We start from the raw sequence: 15920 nt of genomic DNA on the forward strand, positions 1-15920 counted from the left end.
TTAGTACATACTGCCAGAGAGTTTCCCGAGTCTATGCTGGAATTCTAATGTGTAGAATTCCAGCTTTCCATATCTTCTCCAGTACTAGTTACTGTAAGTCCTTTAGGTTTTAGTCATTTTAAAGAGATATAAGGTGTTATCTCATTCTTGGATTTTTTTTTCACACCATTGTTTTATTTTGGATTTTTCTGATGACTGATTATCCATATAATTTTCATGGAAAATTAATCTCCTGATTTAACTTCATTGAATTCATTTTGGATTGCTACTTGGTTATCCCATGAGTTCGAGATTCCATCTAGCCTTATGTTACCCACTCATTTTATTTATGTCGCTTATCCTCCAAGTCTCTGTAATACAGGGATGTGGATAGAATGTGGTATCAAGCCCCTCTAAGTTGATATCAGTACTTTGATTGGCATCCTTGGGTAGGCCATTCAGTCAGTTCTGAAATTAACCTAACTATATGATTATCAGCCCACATTCCACCATGCTTTCAATAAGCTTTTTTTTTCAATAAAGTTATCTAGAAATACTGAAGTTCAGATCCTTGCATGCCTATAATAGTCTTCTGATATATCCATTTAGTTGGTACTCCTATCAAAGAATGAAGCTCACTTAAGTGAGTAGTCTTTGTGAATCTAAAATGGCCTCCATTAATCATTTATTTCCTCTCTCTCTGAGCCCACAAACCAGCCTTTTGATTTCCTAGTGGTCTTTCACTTTATAAATGTAGGATAGCATTTGCAAATTCTGTTTTTTTTTTGTAGTTTTATGGTATAAATATGATGTGCACATAAACTATCTATTCCTTTACTTTGCTATGTAGCCTGGGGTTGGGACTGGTGACTCTGATAGCTAGCTGGGCTGCTCTTTCCACAATGGCTTTGTGGTTCTTGGGGGAGACATTGTGAGCAATCTCTGCATTGTAAGATTTGTTGCACATCAGCAGCACTTTAAGCTCCTTGACTTTGTGGACTAGGAGCTTCTTTTTTTTTTTTTTTTTTTTGGACTAGGAGCTTCTGTTGTGCTTTGCTTCTTTGTTGCTCTTATAACCACTGTTGGGCATCAATATTTGGCCCTTGAATTTTTTGTGCACTCTGTTGGCAATTCCTCTGGGGTTTCCTCCAATTGCACTTAATTTTGACATATGGTTGGATTGGTGCTGGATGAACTTCTTGGTTCTCTTTTGAACAATCTTGAACTTCACCTGAGGTCTGAGGTTGACCATGGTGCTGAGTAGGAAATGGCAGCCACCTCTGCAAGCAGCATGGAGGAAGAGAGAACATGTGCAGCTTCTTTTTTAAAAAAAGATTTTATTTATTCATGAGAGAGAGAGAGAGAGAGAGAGAGAGGCAGAGACTCTGACAGAGGGAGAAGCAAGCACCATGCAGGGAGCCTGATGCGGGACTCAATCCCAGGACTCCAGGACCACGCTCTGGGCCGAAGGCAGGCGCTAAACCGCTGAGCCACCCAGGGATCCCCACATTTGCAGCTTCTTACTTGAAGCAAAAATATGGTTTGCAACACTCTCCTTGTTTCATTTGATCGTTACCTTTAAACTGGCTTTCTTTCTTATGAATTGAATCTTTCCTTAAAAATTTTAAGATAGCTCATGAGTTGATAACTATATAGTATGTTTTTTTGAGAGGATAAGCATTAGGAATTTTACAATGTAAATAGTCATTCACTAATTTATCTTTAAACTTGGAATTCTAATTATCTGATTTTCCCCGTAACATAGACACTAAAGCTTTACTTTTACAAATGCGCAGAATGAGGAAAATGATGGATAGTGGGAAAGATTTAAGAAAAAAAAGAAGATAATTCAAAACTACAAACCACTGGAGATCATTTAATGAAGTTAACTTAGTCTATTAAGTAGGATCTCAATGAGTTTAAAGGAGATAGTCAACTTTTAAAGTGTCTCAGGCTTTAAGAGAATCTGGTTTAGCTTTGAGAAATCTAAAAGCAATAACAGAAATAACCAATCAATATGATAGGACTAGTTCCTGGTTATAGTTCGTTTCTCTTTAAGCAGGGAGGGTAAAGATTTCATGGAACATATCCAGTTGGCTAGAATAGCTGCCCTAATTGAAGATTTTTTGCCACCATAAACCCCAATTAGCTTTGTCTTTTATGCTTCTCATTATATTGTTTAAATAATAAAGTGGTTGAATTAAAGAGAAACTAAAGGTTATCTAGTTTAGTCTTTAAAATTTACCTATGAGGAAACTATACTCAAGGAAGCTAAATGATTTACTTAAGCTTTACCACCCACAGACTGTTGAAGAAGCAGATGGACAATGTTTCTGATCTCATGAAGATCACATTTTAGTTGAAAGGGGACACAAAAGACTCAAAGCACACATACTTGAACAACAAAGTAAATGGTGGTAAGTGTTAGAGAGACTGGGATACATTATATCAAGTGGCCAGATCCTTCCTAATTTAGTTCTCTTTCTGCTTTACCAAAGTGCTGTCTAAACGACTATTTCAAAGAAATAGAGAGCTAAGTGACACAGTACTCTTTCGGTGTATTGAATATGAAAAATAAAATTTATTTTCTTTCAATTAACTTATCCCCTTTTGTTTTTTAAGAAATAAAAATTCAGACAGCATTTTCAGAATGAAGATATATGTAAATGAAAAATATACTCAAGATCAGAAAGTCCAGCAGTGAATCATATATTTTCATCTTCAAAACTATTTGTTCAGATATATTGATTAGAGAGAATCTTCTCAGAGGAGTTTGATGAAATGATACTAGAGTTTAATGACTGATCTTGAGAATATTTTTATAACTATTTTAAGGAAGATTAGAAAGATGTTCCTAGAAGCCTACTCCAATCCTAGTTTTTGAAGTTGTCTCATGTAGATTTCATCTAATTTGGCTGTCCTTCAGTTTTCCAGCCACCGAACAAGGAAAACATTTAGCACCAAGCAATGTATTAGACTTGAGGGAGATTTAAAAACAACATCTGAGATAGGAGGCTGGCCCTCAGGAATGTCATAACCCTAATTAGAGAGAAAAGATAATACCAGGTGGTAAGAGTATTGAGCAATTGGTATAGATAAGAGACTTGATAGATATTCAGAGGAGGGAGAAATGCCTTTCTGTGGGTGGAAGGTTTCCTTAGAGGAGTTTTAAGTTGGACTGGACTCTGGAGAATGTGTGCTTTGAAAAAGACAGCTATAATTATAGCAATACTTGAGGAAGATCTCCCAAATAAAGCTTTTGCAGGGAGCGGATAGAGGCAGAGGTTATTATAGTTCCCTATATGACATAGATATAAAGTAAACCTGGGTAGCTGGATGAGGTGAATGGGGTGGAGCAGAGCAAATGAGGAGGTGAAAGATGACCTTAAGTGTGGGTAATAGATGACTTCATTCATAGGATTCAGGAAGTCTGAAAGGGGGAGCTGGTTTGGGAGGGGGCGGGTATTTGACTGTGGGCATATCAAGAAGTTGGTAGCAAATCTGATTCAAAATGTTCATCAGATAGTAGCAGTGAAGGACCAGAGGCTGAGACTAAGGTAATGGTAGAGTTAAAGACTCAATGTGTGAGCCCTGGTAAGGGAGAGGAGAGGATGTGGGAACTCTAAAGTGAAACATTGACCAAGATCCACTGATTCTTTTTATTGAGACATTTCTAATTGATCTCCTAGAGTTAAATGATTCTCTGGCAGCTGAAGGGAGCTGATAGTTATTGATCTGATACTCATCTCACTCAACATTTGATGTTAATGACAGTAAGCAGGATAATCTGTATTTGTACCTATCTAGTCCCACTCCTGCTTATTGATAGGATAAAATATATTTGCTATATGTTATCTATATTTTATATAAAGATAGATAGGTAGACAGACATATGTCTACCTACCTATCAATCTATTTATCTATGTCATGTAGTTTGTCTTCCAGAGCAGGATTTATTTGTGGGTGAAAGGAGGGCACAGTTAAATCATACTAGGACAAAACATGCAAACCAGGACTGCCCCAGGTAAAGCAGTTAAGTATGGGCATCCTACATATTGAGAAAGTGTAACATGGTGGTAAAGGGTATGAGGTAAAAAAAGAATAGCTTCTGATGTTTTATTAGCTATGTGGTCCTGAGCTCATTCTGTCTAAGCCTTGGTTTTCTCAACTATAAAATTCAAGATGATATCTTTGTTCCTCTACAGTTCTTTTTAACACAGCAACCAGAGTGATCCCTCTGAAATATACTCAAGTTCTGAGGACATGGATGAAAGCAGGGAGGCCAGTCAGAAAACTGGTGCAATAATCCAGACCAAAGATGGTTTTAGTTTGCACCAGAGTGGTAGTAATAAATATTATGAGAAAAGGTTAGATTCTGGATATAATTTGAAGGTAGGGCCTATAAGACTTTTTGGTGAGAGAATGAGATGTTAAGGATGAATTTAAGTTTTGGGGAGGCTAAGTAACTCAAATAATAAAACTGCTATTGCTCAGGTTGGGAAGACTGCAAGTGGAACAGATTTTGGAATAAGATCAGGCGTTCCATTTTGGAAATGTTAAGTTTGAGATGTCTATTAAACATCCAAATAGAGGTATTGAATAAGATACTGAAGTCTGAGTTTAGGAGAGAGTTTGAACTAGAGATGTGGCATCCCTGGGTGGCTCAGTGGTTTAGTGCCTGCCTTCGGCCCAGGGCATGATCCTGGGGTCCCGGGACCGAGCCCCATGTTGGGCTCCCTGCATGGAGCCTGCTTCTCCCTCTGCCTGTGTCTTTGCCTCTCTCTCTCTCTCTGTGTCTCTCATGAATAAATGAATAAAATCTAAAAAAAAAAAAAAACTAGAGATGTACACTTGGAGGTCATCAGATGAAAGATATAGACCAGATAACATCACCAAGAGAATGGTGGTAGATAGAGAAGGGGAGAGATCCAAAGGCTGAGCCTTTCATTCATGAAATGCTTGAGCCATGCATGCATGAAATGAGCCTTTCATTTCTTTCAGCATGACTGAAAGAGAAGGTGGAAGAGAAGGAAGGAAGCAGCAAAGGATATTGAGGAGGAGCAGCTGGAGTGGTAGAAGGAAAAACAAAGTGCCCTGGGAGAAAAACAAATTAATATTTATTAATAGAAAGAGGAATATCAACTATCTTATATACTTCTGATAGATCAAGTCAGATGAGGACTTGGAATTGATCATTGGGTTTAGCAACATGGAGGTCACTGGGGAGTGATGGGTGCAAAGTCTGAAATAGAAGGGTTTAAGAAAAGATGGGAGGAGAGAAATAGGTGACAGCAAACCTGGATAACTCATTAAGATTTTCTCTAACAGGGAGAAAAGAAATAAAGTGATAGGTGGAAAGGAAAGTGGAGTCAAGAGCATTTTCCCCCAAATTGGACAATGATCAAGTAGAAAAGAAAAAATTGAGAATATAGCACTGAAAAACAAGATTTAGGGAGTGATGTCAAGAAGGAATAGAACTAGCACACAATTGGAGTTGATGGTCTTTGCTTATAACTCAGGCAGTTCTTCTATAATAATAAGAGCAGATGTAGTAGGTAGGTGGGGGTTAATGTGAAGAGAAGTCATAGTCCTACTACATCTAATATATTAGTGTAAGTTTGGTGCTTCCAGTATGTAAGATATTGAATGTCTGGGATTTTATTTCACTTCTATGTAAATTTCCCAAAGTCAGGTTATTTCTCTAAATTTCAGTTTCTTCATCTGTTGAGGAAAGAGAGAGAGACACACACAGAGAAAGTACTTACCTCAGTTTCATTGCTCTTCCTAGAGGTGACTACTATTATCAGCTTGGTATGCATCTGTCCCTTTTAGAAGTGGCCTCTGGTGTTGTTTTTATCTTAACAAAGTATTATGTTGTCACTATAAAAGGAAAGAGAAGAAAAATCACCCATTTGTTATCTCACTACATGGAGATAGATATTTTATTATATCTCTTACTAGTCCTTTATGTACATATTTATAATAAACATTTTACATAATTGTAATTTTAGTGCAGGTACAGTTGCCTATCTTTAAAAAAATTAACATTATATTATAGACATTTTCCCATGTTTCTAACAATTTTTAAAGGAACATCTTGTTTTTAATGACAGCATATTTCTTTAGTTAGACATGGTCTCATAATTTAGTTAACCATTTACTATAAGCTAGCTGTGTTTAAAGGATGAGGGATGAGGCAAGTCCAGGGTCCCCCTACTACTCTACTACTACTATTGAAAATTTCCAATGTTATTGCAAGTATAAATAATGTTGGGGTAAATTATCTCTTTTATAAGGTGAGGATATTTCTTTCTCTCTTGAATAATATGTATCTTTTTTTACTGACCCCGCTGAGTGTTTTTGTAGGGAGAGAGTCTAGGTACTGTGTTAACTATTGAATCTCATCACCTGGGTAAGTGCCTCACATCTACTGAGCCATTTATATCAAAGGAATAATGGTGGGGACAATAATAATGAACATGTATCTTTGGTTACTTATTAATGCCATCTGCACGGTAAAACATTAATGAGCTTATACTTTTGACCTGTGAAAAGTGCTTTTAATTATAGTCTTTTTCTTTGACTTTTTGCTGTTTGAGTCTACTAGACTGCTCAATCCTTTGAACATATTGTTCATTGTTTGGAGTAGAAAATGAGCTCTTTGGTTTTGAACTGACTTAAACATGATGATAGGAAAACAATAATTAAAAACAAATATCCCTTTAAACTTTGGACATTGCACTGAATATAGGATGAATGTTATAGGGATTAAGAATTCCCAGTCTATTTTGTTAATAAAAAAAAAATCACAAAACTTTTGTGTAATAGATAACCACTCAGGATTAGAAGTGAAAACAAAAACAAAGAAATGACCCACCTAAATAGTAATCAAATAAATATAAATAACTACTAAAATTAGATAGCCTCAAACCTATGAAACTAACAAAGATACTTAAAAATGAAGTATCAGTTTTGTCAAAGATATAGAAAAATAAGTATTCATTAAAAACGTATTGGTCAGTGAACATTAAACTGATTCCATTTGGTCAACTTGGAAATAAACATTAATACCTTGAAATCTGTCTTTTCTTTGAGCCAGAATTTATATTTAGAGAAATATATCCTAAATAAATAGTTATTACTGTAGGATTCTGGTAGAAGTTAGCAACAAAAATGTTTACTTGGCAGTTTTATACTAAGAAGTAAAGAGAAATAGTCTCAGTAATAATTTATTCAGTATTTACATATTTATTGAGTCCTGATATATGTCAATTTCCATCATTCCTCAGAATCATTGGGTACAATGATGAACAAGGTATGGTTTTTCCTATCAAATACCTGTATCCCAGATGATATATCCATTCAGTGGAATTCTAGGCACTCATTAAGAATGATACTGTGGACTTCTGCTTCAGCCTGGATGGAGTTATAGGGTTTGGATTTACCATACTATGTTAACTGAAAAGTACCAGAGAAATTACAAAAAAATAATGGTTTTCAGTGTAGGACTGACAGAAAGGAAATAAACAAGATGAGTACTAAGATTATACCAAGTTACTATCTAGAGGAAATGAGATTAGGGGGTGGGGTGGGAGGGGATGTCTCTGCTAGTCCTGCTGAATTGAAGAGGTGGAGGTCAGAGTTTGGGGAGGTCAAGGCTGCTAGAATTTTTAGAGTGGAGTACTGAGGAGAAAGGACTGCCTAAACACGGAACTCCAGAGATCTCTAGAGGGATCCCCTTGAGGCTTTGACTGAGTAGTGATCTTGCACATGTGAGAGGAAACTGAGGCCAGGGAAGTAACTGCTAGGAGGATGGGTATAATAATATTTGGAGCACACAGGGTTGGCAAATATTCACGTTTCTACAAGTTACCATTTGAATAATGAGATAAATTGGACTTGACTCAAGGCTACTCTGGACCCGCTCTAACAAAGCTTAAAAGCAAGACTCAAAAGGTTGTAGCTGATTGCAAATAACTGTACATCAGAATAAAATTCAACAACACATGATATAAAGCTCACTCTTTTTGGCAATCAATAAAAAATTATTGGTCACGCAAAGAAGTAGGAATATATAATCCACAGCCAGGAGAAAACTCAGCCAATAGAAAGAGATTCAGAAATGACAAAGATGCAGGAGGACATAAAAACAGCTGTTATAAATATATTTGATATGTTCAAATAAGTAAAGGAAAACATGATGATAGAGGAACTGAAGATATAAGACAGACTTTTAGAGATGGGAAATAAAATAATAAAAATGACAAATATGTTGGATCAGACTAATAGCAGATTAGACATTCTAGAAAAAGAGATCAAGTTGAAGATACAGCAACACAAACTATCCAAAATGAAGCAAAGATGAGAAAAGGTTATAAAGGAAAAAAGCATCAGTGATATGTAAGCCAAAAGAAGGCAGTCTAATACATGTGTTACTAGAAATATGCAATCCTGGAAAAAGGTAAGAAGAAAGAGCAAAAAATAATTTTTTTGGAAATGGACAAAAGTTCAGAAATTGATTGATTGAAAAGGAGAAGGTAATTTTTTCAACGATGGATAGATTCTGTATCATGACTGAGGTGGTGGTTATACAACTTTTTTCATATATCAAAGCTCATTAACCTATATTTAAAACTGGTAAATTTTACTGCAAATTTACTTCCATAAGAGAATGGTACCTGGGTAGCTCAGTCAGTTAAGTGTCTGCCTTCGGCTCAGGTCATGATCCCAGGGTCCTGGGATTGAGCCCCATTTTGGGCTCCCTTCTCAGCAGGGAGCCTGCTTCTCTCTCTCTCTCCCTCTTCCCCCTCCCCTGCTTATGCATTCCACAAATTAGCTGAGTGTGGTAATTCTACATCATGGCATGTAGAGAAGAGTACTTTTTTGTAATATGTGTTGGAAAACCAATTCAACTAGTGAAATCTGAAAAGAGAATTTATTGGCCCCTATAAGTGAAAAATCTGGACTTCAGGTATAGCTGGATCTAGAGTTCTAAGCAACAAAACTTTTCTATTCCCACAGCTTTCAGCTCTGGTTTTTTTTTTTTTTTAATGTTTTAAATTTTTTATTGGAGTTCAGTTTGCCAACATATAGCATAACACCCAGTGCTCATCCCGCCAAGTGCCCCCCTCAGTGCCCGTCACCCAGTCACCCAAACCCCCCGCCCACCTCCCCTTCCACTACCCCTTGTTCATTTCCCAGAGGTAGGTGTCTCACATGTTTTGCAACCCTCACTGATATTTCACTGATTTTCTCTCCTTTCCCTTTATTCCCTTTCACTATTTTTTATATTCCCCAAATGAATGAAACCATATAATGTTTGCCCTTATTATGCTGAGTGAAATAAGTCAATCGGAAAAGGGCAAACAGCTCTGTTTTTTTTGTTTTTGTTTTTGATGACTTCATTCTTTAGTTGCCAGGTAGTCTTTACAAGTGTTAAGTTCATGTCATGGAGTCCATGTATAGTTTTTATTTCTGCCAACATCACCATGTTGCTCAGGAGCTTAATCAGCAAACACTGAGGACACAGTGGGAGGATGTGGCCTGTCATCTTGTTCAGTTTCTTGGTGGGGTCTCTTGGGGAGCATTCATGAAGTCCATGGATATTCTCACAATCTGAATCCATTCAGATATTTACATACCATTCTGTGAACTTCACCTTTAATCCTCCAATCTTGTTCCTTCCAAATATATGAATGTCTGTCCAAACCATTAGCAGATCCCAATGCATCTGTATAGATATAATCTCAAGCCATTGCTATTGACAGGAAAACTGGACATAGAGACCTCAAGTTTCTACTCACAGGGCATTTTCCCTTCTTCACTATCCCTTAGCAGCACCCTTAAATGGATGTGAAACATTTCAACAAACCTTTTAGCTGTTTCCAGAAAATCATGCACAGCATTCTCTAAACCCAGTTCTAACCGTAGTCAGTTATTCACAGGCTACTCTCCAGAATCCTATGTATAAGCTGAAGATGGCTGGATTAAGTCAGAAATGGATATGCTGGGAGTGCCTGGGTGGCTCAGATGGTTAAACACCTGCCTTCAGCTCAGATCATGATCTCCAGGTCCTGGGATCAAGCCCCACATCGAGCTCCCTGTTTAGCAGGGAGTCTGCTTCTCCCTCTCCCTCTCTCTCTCCTCCTGCCTTGTGCTCTCTGTCATTCTCTCAAATGAATAAATAAAAAATCTTTTAAAAAAAGGAATGGATATGCTGAAAGTATGAACCACTTGCTCATGCAATTTATGCTTTTAGAATGTGTTTGTGCTTTGAAACCTAAGAAAAACACTTCTACTTGATGATGATATGCTCCAAGGTGAACTCAGTTTATGGTGAGGCAGATGAGATAACCCAGTCACAATGGTCATCTGGTGTCCCGTGATTTGATGATGAGTCTCTGTCAGAGTTCAGCAGCAAGATATTTCTCTCAAGGGAAATAATGACTTGCTGAAAAGGGCATGACCTTCACCCAAACCTCTAAGGACCGCCTTACGACTCTTGCCTTGAGATTTGCCGTTGGCTCTATTCAGCATCCCTATTTGCCTCATTTGATATTTTAAACACTTTGGATCTGTTGAGTCATAAAGACCAAGTAGCAGAGCTGCTTGAGCTATGATGCATACCAGATAGAGAGCTCTCTACTGATTTGCCCCCCACCCAAAGTGTGTAGCTTTTAGGTCCAGTCAATGTGTCAGAGAAATGCATTTATGGGAATGTTGCCTGCCAATTCCAGAAGAGGGCCAAGAAATCTTTTGCATTTTTTTTTCCTGTGAGAAGGGGTATAAGGTTAGTAACTTTACCTGCACTTTGGGGGTGGTATCTCAACTTGTCCCAGATCAGTGGACTCCCAGAAACTTTATTGAAGTTGCAGTTCCTGATACCATCCTAGATTTTCTTCATTCTTTTTTATATACATTGTCTTACTCAGGTATCTAGTGTAACATACCTCTTTTTGTCATATGGAGGATCAATGAGATACGAGATGGTGTTATTAAGGGATCCATTGATGAGATTTTAGCATAGATCTAGGAAATTGACAACTGAGGGAACATGCAGATAGGGATTTTGAGTCTGCATACTGAAGAAAAGGAAAAAAAAAGTATTTTCTTGACTAATAACTATCAGATTCTGAGGATCATGTTGATTTGCTTAAGCAAAATGACTACCTCTAGAAGAGTAGGTACAATTAGAGATGCTTCTTGATTAAGTTTATAATAATCCACTGTTATTCTATAAGACCCAACTTGCTGCTACAATGATCAAAAGGTAAGGTAAATGGAAATGTGATAAGAATCATGACCCATGCATCTTTCATCTTTGGTGGTGTAACTAGTTTTTGTATTAGCTGTTGGGAGTTCAAAGAGTTTTTAATCATCCATTTCAATCTCTCCACAGTTCAGGGAACTCATGTGCAGGTTCTGCCCACTTCTGAGTCTACCTATTTCAATTATACACTCAACTTGGAGTATAATCACATGATGGCTTTATGGTTTATACTGGGCCTATGTGTAGTGGGCTTCTCTGATATTATAATCCTTAACTATGAGTGGTGTATCACAGGATGGGTCTCTAGTAATTAGCACATTTTAGAGCCAATGTCAATAAAGATTCAAAGTACTGAATGTTTCCCTTTTCCCAGTATGTAGTTACCTTGTCATATTGCTTACTTCCCATATTTTCTATAGGAAAAGCTAGGAAGAGGGTGGACAATACTTGCTTTTCTGTGGTGACAAGTTTTTTTTTTTTTTTTTCTCAAAGGTGCCTTTTCCTTCCAGGTCTACGGAATGATCAGAGAATTGGATGAGGAGAGTGGCTTCCTATTATAGTGGCTCAAATCAGCCTTTTGTTTGCCACACCATTAATACCAAGAAGATTTTTATCATATTTAGCCACAGTCAGGTCAGATGGTAGCTTCCAGATTTCCCCTGTTTCCTTAACCATTTGTTGCTTGTAAGCATACCTGATAGAGTTATCTGTGTCATTGACGTTCTGTGATAGGCAGAACAATGCCTCCGAAGATGTCCACATTTTAATCCCTAGAACTTGTGAATGTGTTGAGTTACATGGTAGAGAAAAATTAATGCAGATGGAATTAATGTTGCTAATCAGCTGACCTTAAAATAGGGAGAGTCTGAATTCTCCAGGTGGACCCAGTATAATCACAGAGGTTCTAGGAAGTGGGAGAGGGAGGCAGAAGAAGGGAAGGAGTATCTGAGGAAGATGCAATAAGGAAGAATAATCAGAGAACTGCAATGTTCCTGGCTTTAAAGATGGAAGAAAGAAGCCTCTTAAAGCTGAGAAAGGCAAGGAAATGGATTTTTCTCTAGAGCCTCTGGAAGGGAATGCAACCCTGCTGATACCCTGATTTTAGGGTTTTGATTTCTGGAAGCATAACAGAATTTTGCATTGTCTTTTTGTTTTTAAAGCTTTATTTTATTTATTATCTTAGAGAGAGAGTGTGTGTGTGGGGGGGGGGCAGAGTGGCAGGGGGCGAGGGCATGGGGGGTGCGCAGAGGGAGAAAAAGAATCCTCAAGCAGACTCCTCACCAAGCAGGGAGCCCAACACTGGCTATCCCAGGACCTGAGATCATGACCAGAGCCCAAATCAAGAGTCAGCTGCTCAAACGACTGAGCCACCCAGGTGCCCCAGAATTTTGTGTTGTCTTGAGCCACAAAGTTTGTGTAACTTAATACAGCAGCAATAGAAAACTAAAGCGGATTCCCTCGTTTTAAGCACAAGAAACTAAATGGTTATTTTTAGTAGAGACTTATGAAAAGAGATTTATCAAGTAGCTCACAGAACCTCCAGGAGGGCTGGAAGGCAAGCTCCAGGGGCTCCCTTTCAGAAGCCTTAACACAGTCTTCCTGCAGACACCCCTCAGTGACCTGATATAGCCCCCTTGGGGGCAATGTATAGGTGCTGGACCCTGGGCCTCCAACACCCTTGCTAGAACTGCAGCCTCTCTAGAAATGGGATGTAGATGCTGCCGTGTATTGTCCTCTCTAGAAATAGATTTTGTGCAGTCTCCACTTCTTTAGTTCGTTAACTTCTAATCAAAACCTGGAGTCTGTACATCTCATTACTCTGGCTTGGCTGTTATGCTGACACCATAGCTACAAGGGAGGTTGAAAAAGTGAATATCTGATATATCTGGCTTCTCTGATCTGCTGCCAAGGTGGTGGATTCCTCACATAAGAAGGTGATTCACATGCCGGTTACTAAAATGAATGAGTACCATCTACCCTAGCACCTACAATCCCAGAAGAGGAGAGATTGTCTCTGTCTCCCAGGGTCTGTTTCAATCTCTGAGAAGGATTTTGATTGGCCTTATTCTTTAAGGTGAGTAGAAGTTCACCAATCAGCTGGTTTTGTTGGGGATCCTTGGCTGACAGGCTCTTGTGGAAAGGTGCAGGTACCCAAAGGAAAAGCAGTTCTCCTATCAGAAGAAGAGGAAAAGGGGAAAAAAGCAATAGCATGGCAAAAAGCACTTCTGATTATAACTAGGCCATCTGAGTTGAATCCCAGCTGTACTGCTTGCTCCTCTGCAAAGTTGTATTTACTCACACCTACCTGCAGTTTACCAGGGGGGTTATGAGTCCTGATTCTAGTGCCAGGTTGTCTGGTATGAGTCCAGGTCCTGTCACTTAATAGCTGTGTGGTTTTATTTTCTCCTTTGTAAATGAGTATAAGAATAGTACCTACTAAAAAAAAAATTTAATTTAATTTAATTTAATTTAATTTAATTAAAAAAAAAAGTGAAAAGGGGGATCCCTGGGTGGCTCAGTGGTTTAGCGCCTGCTTTCAGCCCAGGGCGTGATCCTGGAGTCTCAGGATCAAGTCCCACATCAGGCTCCCTGCATGGAGCCTGCTTCTCCCTCTGCCTGTGTCTCTGCCTCTCTCTCTCTCTCTCTCTCTGTCTCTCATGAATAAATAAATAAAATCTTTTTTTAAAAAAGAAAGAATAGTACCTACTTCATAGAATAGTTGCCATTAACACATCAGTTAACAACTGTGGTGAGCTTAGAATAGTGCCTGGTACATAATAATTGCTATCACTAATTATTGGTATTTTAATATAACTCAGGCACACAAGGAAAGGAACTTTTTTTTAAGGGTTTGTCTATTTATTCACAAGAGACACACACAGAGAGGCAGAGACATAGGTAGCGGGAGAAGCAGGCTCCCTGTGGAAAGCCTCATGTGGTACTCCATCCCAGGACCTGGGGATCATGACCTGAGCCAAAGGCAGATGCTCAACCACTGAGCCACCCAGGTGCCCCAAGAAAGGAACTTAAAATTATTTTTATATAACTAATCTAATCTAGCTTTCAAATTCTTTCTGCTAATGGTGGAAGGGGGGTGGGTTGTGGGAGGGGAACTAAAAATTGCTAGTAAGAGGTGACTTAAGTAGTGACTTTTAGATGTAAATGCCATCAGTTTAAAATTGAAACTCCTTATAAAGCTGTCTCACTCACCTCCCTCCTCTTTCCTTCCCCAGTATGACTGGATGCAGGGACAAAGTGTCGATTATCATGGTGGCAGGATGGCACTTGGGCCGTCTCCTGTGTCTTCTCTGAAGCTCCATGGGTATGGCTGGTCATATCTTGTGCCCAGGTGTCTTGAGTTGGTGGTCGCTGAAGTATGGCTAGTCCTGCCTGGTTTGGGACATCAAACTTTTATCTTCCCCTAAAGAATGTGAGTCCTGCCACAGCCTCTAGATATGAAGTCTTTGCTCACTGTGGCCCTTCATCCTACCCTCCAAGCTGTTTGGCTTCAATTTTCCTGGAACACCCAGGATTTCCATCTTTCTGCTCTCTACATACTGTGGTATGAAATACCACCCTCCACCATTCCCACACTGTTAGCCTGGCATCATGTTGAAATGGCATGTAAAATGTTAGTCGTCTTTAAGGAGTTTGCATTTAAAACAAAAATTATTCTTTTGAGAACTGAGGAATGAGTCCCTCTGTACTTGAATTCCTCTAGTCCTATTTGGGGGTTTCTATTCCCACTTGTATCCCCACCCAGGGGTTTGACTCTTAGAGGACAGCCAGGATGCCCTGAGTCTGAACTCCTTCATTTTTTCTCTCACTATCTCTTCTTATCCCCACCTCTCTCCGAGACCAAAAGGTTTTTTTTTTTTTTTCCTCCTTCCTTTCATTTGAGAGTTCATTGTATTCTGAATTCTTTCTGGCTTCATTTCCCTGCATTTTCTTTCAGGCTCCAATTCTTCATATTTTAAGGAAAGCCTTTGGAGTTTGCAAATTTCCATTCCTTCTGTTTTTTAAAAGATTTTTTATTTATTCATGAGAGATATCGAGGGGGGGGGCAAGGACATAGGCAGAGGGAGAAGCAGATTCCCTGTGGGGAGCCTGATGCGGGACTCAATCCCAGAACCCCGGGATCATGACCTGAGCCTAAGACAGACACTCAACCACTGAGCCAGCCAGGCACCCAACAAATTTCCATTCCTTCTTAACAAAAACTGGGCATCAAAACGAAAATGGAACTGACAAATAAAATTTGCAAGTTAAAGCTGAACAATAACTTCTTTGTTCTTTTTCGCTCCTCTTTAAAGGTGTTAAAGGTTCTCGATTTTACTGGGAGGGGAACCCCCAGATGAGCATACCGGTATAATATTTTCAAAATAGTATCCCTGCTCCACTAGCTCTGCAGTCAATACTTGGTAACAAGCTATTCTTATCATTTTAGTAAATATACATATTCAGATGAAACCAATAAGTAATGTTAACTTGGTGCATAAATATTGGAGCTGCTCAGCAGTGTACTAGAGCCCTATAGCATTCATTCATTCATTCATTCATTCATTCATTCATTCATTCAACAAATACACCTTAATAGCCTACTATATAGTAGGACTAAGTGTTCCATAACTTCTTTTTCAGAGTTTAGTCAAAATAGGGGATATTTGCTTTT

General features: G+C 38.6%; 1 long non-coding RNA gene across 7 annotated transcripts in view; it reads left to right on the plus strand.

Annotated features, from left to right (window-relative positions):
- LOC112648508 (uncharacterized) overlaps nt 1-15920 on the plus strand; it is a 132002-nt gene that overhangs the window by 35664 nt on the left and 80418 nt on the right. For 6 of the 7 annotated variants that reach the window (XR_007411886.1, XR_007411889.1, XR_007411891.1 and 3 more), the window contains exons 5-7: nt 11758-11881; nt 13159-13322; nt 14482-14678. This is a non-coding gene — a long non-coding RNA (uncharacterized LOC112648508). The remainder of the gene's footprint in view (nt 1-11757; nt 11882-13158; nt 13323-14481; nt 14679-15920) is intronic. The other variant, XR_007411890.1, reaches the window with a different exon arrangement.

Source organism: Canis lupus, chromosome 7 (assembly GCF_003254725.2).
Source record: "Canis lupus dingo isolate Sandy chromosome 7, ASM325472v2, whole genome shotgun sequence".
Taxonomy (NCBI): domain Eukaryota; kingdom Metazoa; phylum Chordata; class Mammalia; order Carnivora; family Canidae; genus Canis; species Canis lupus.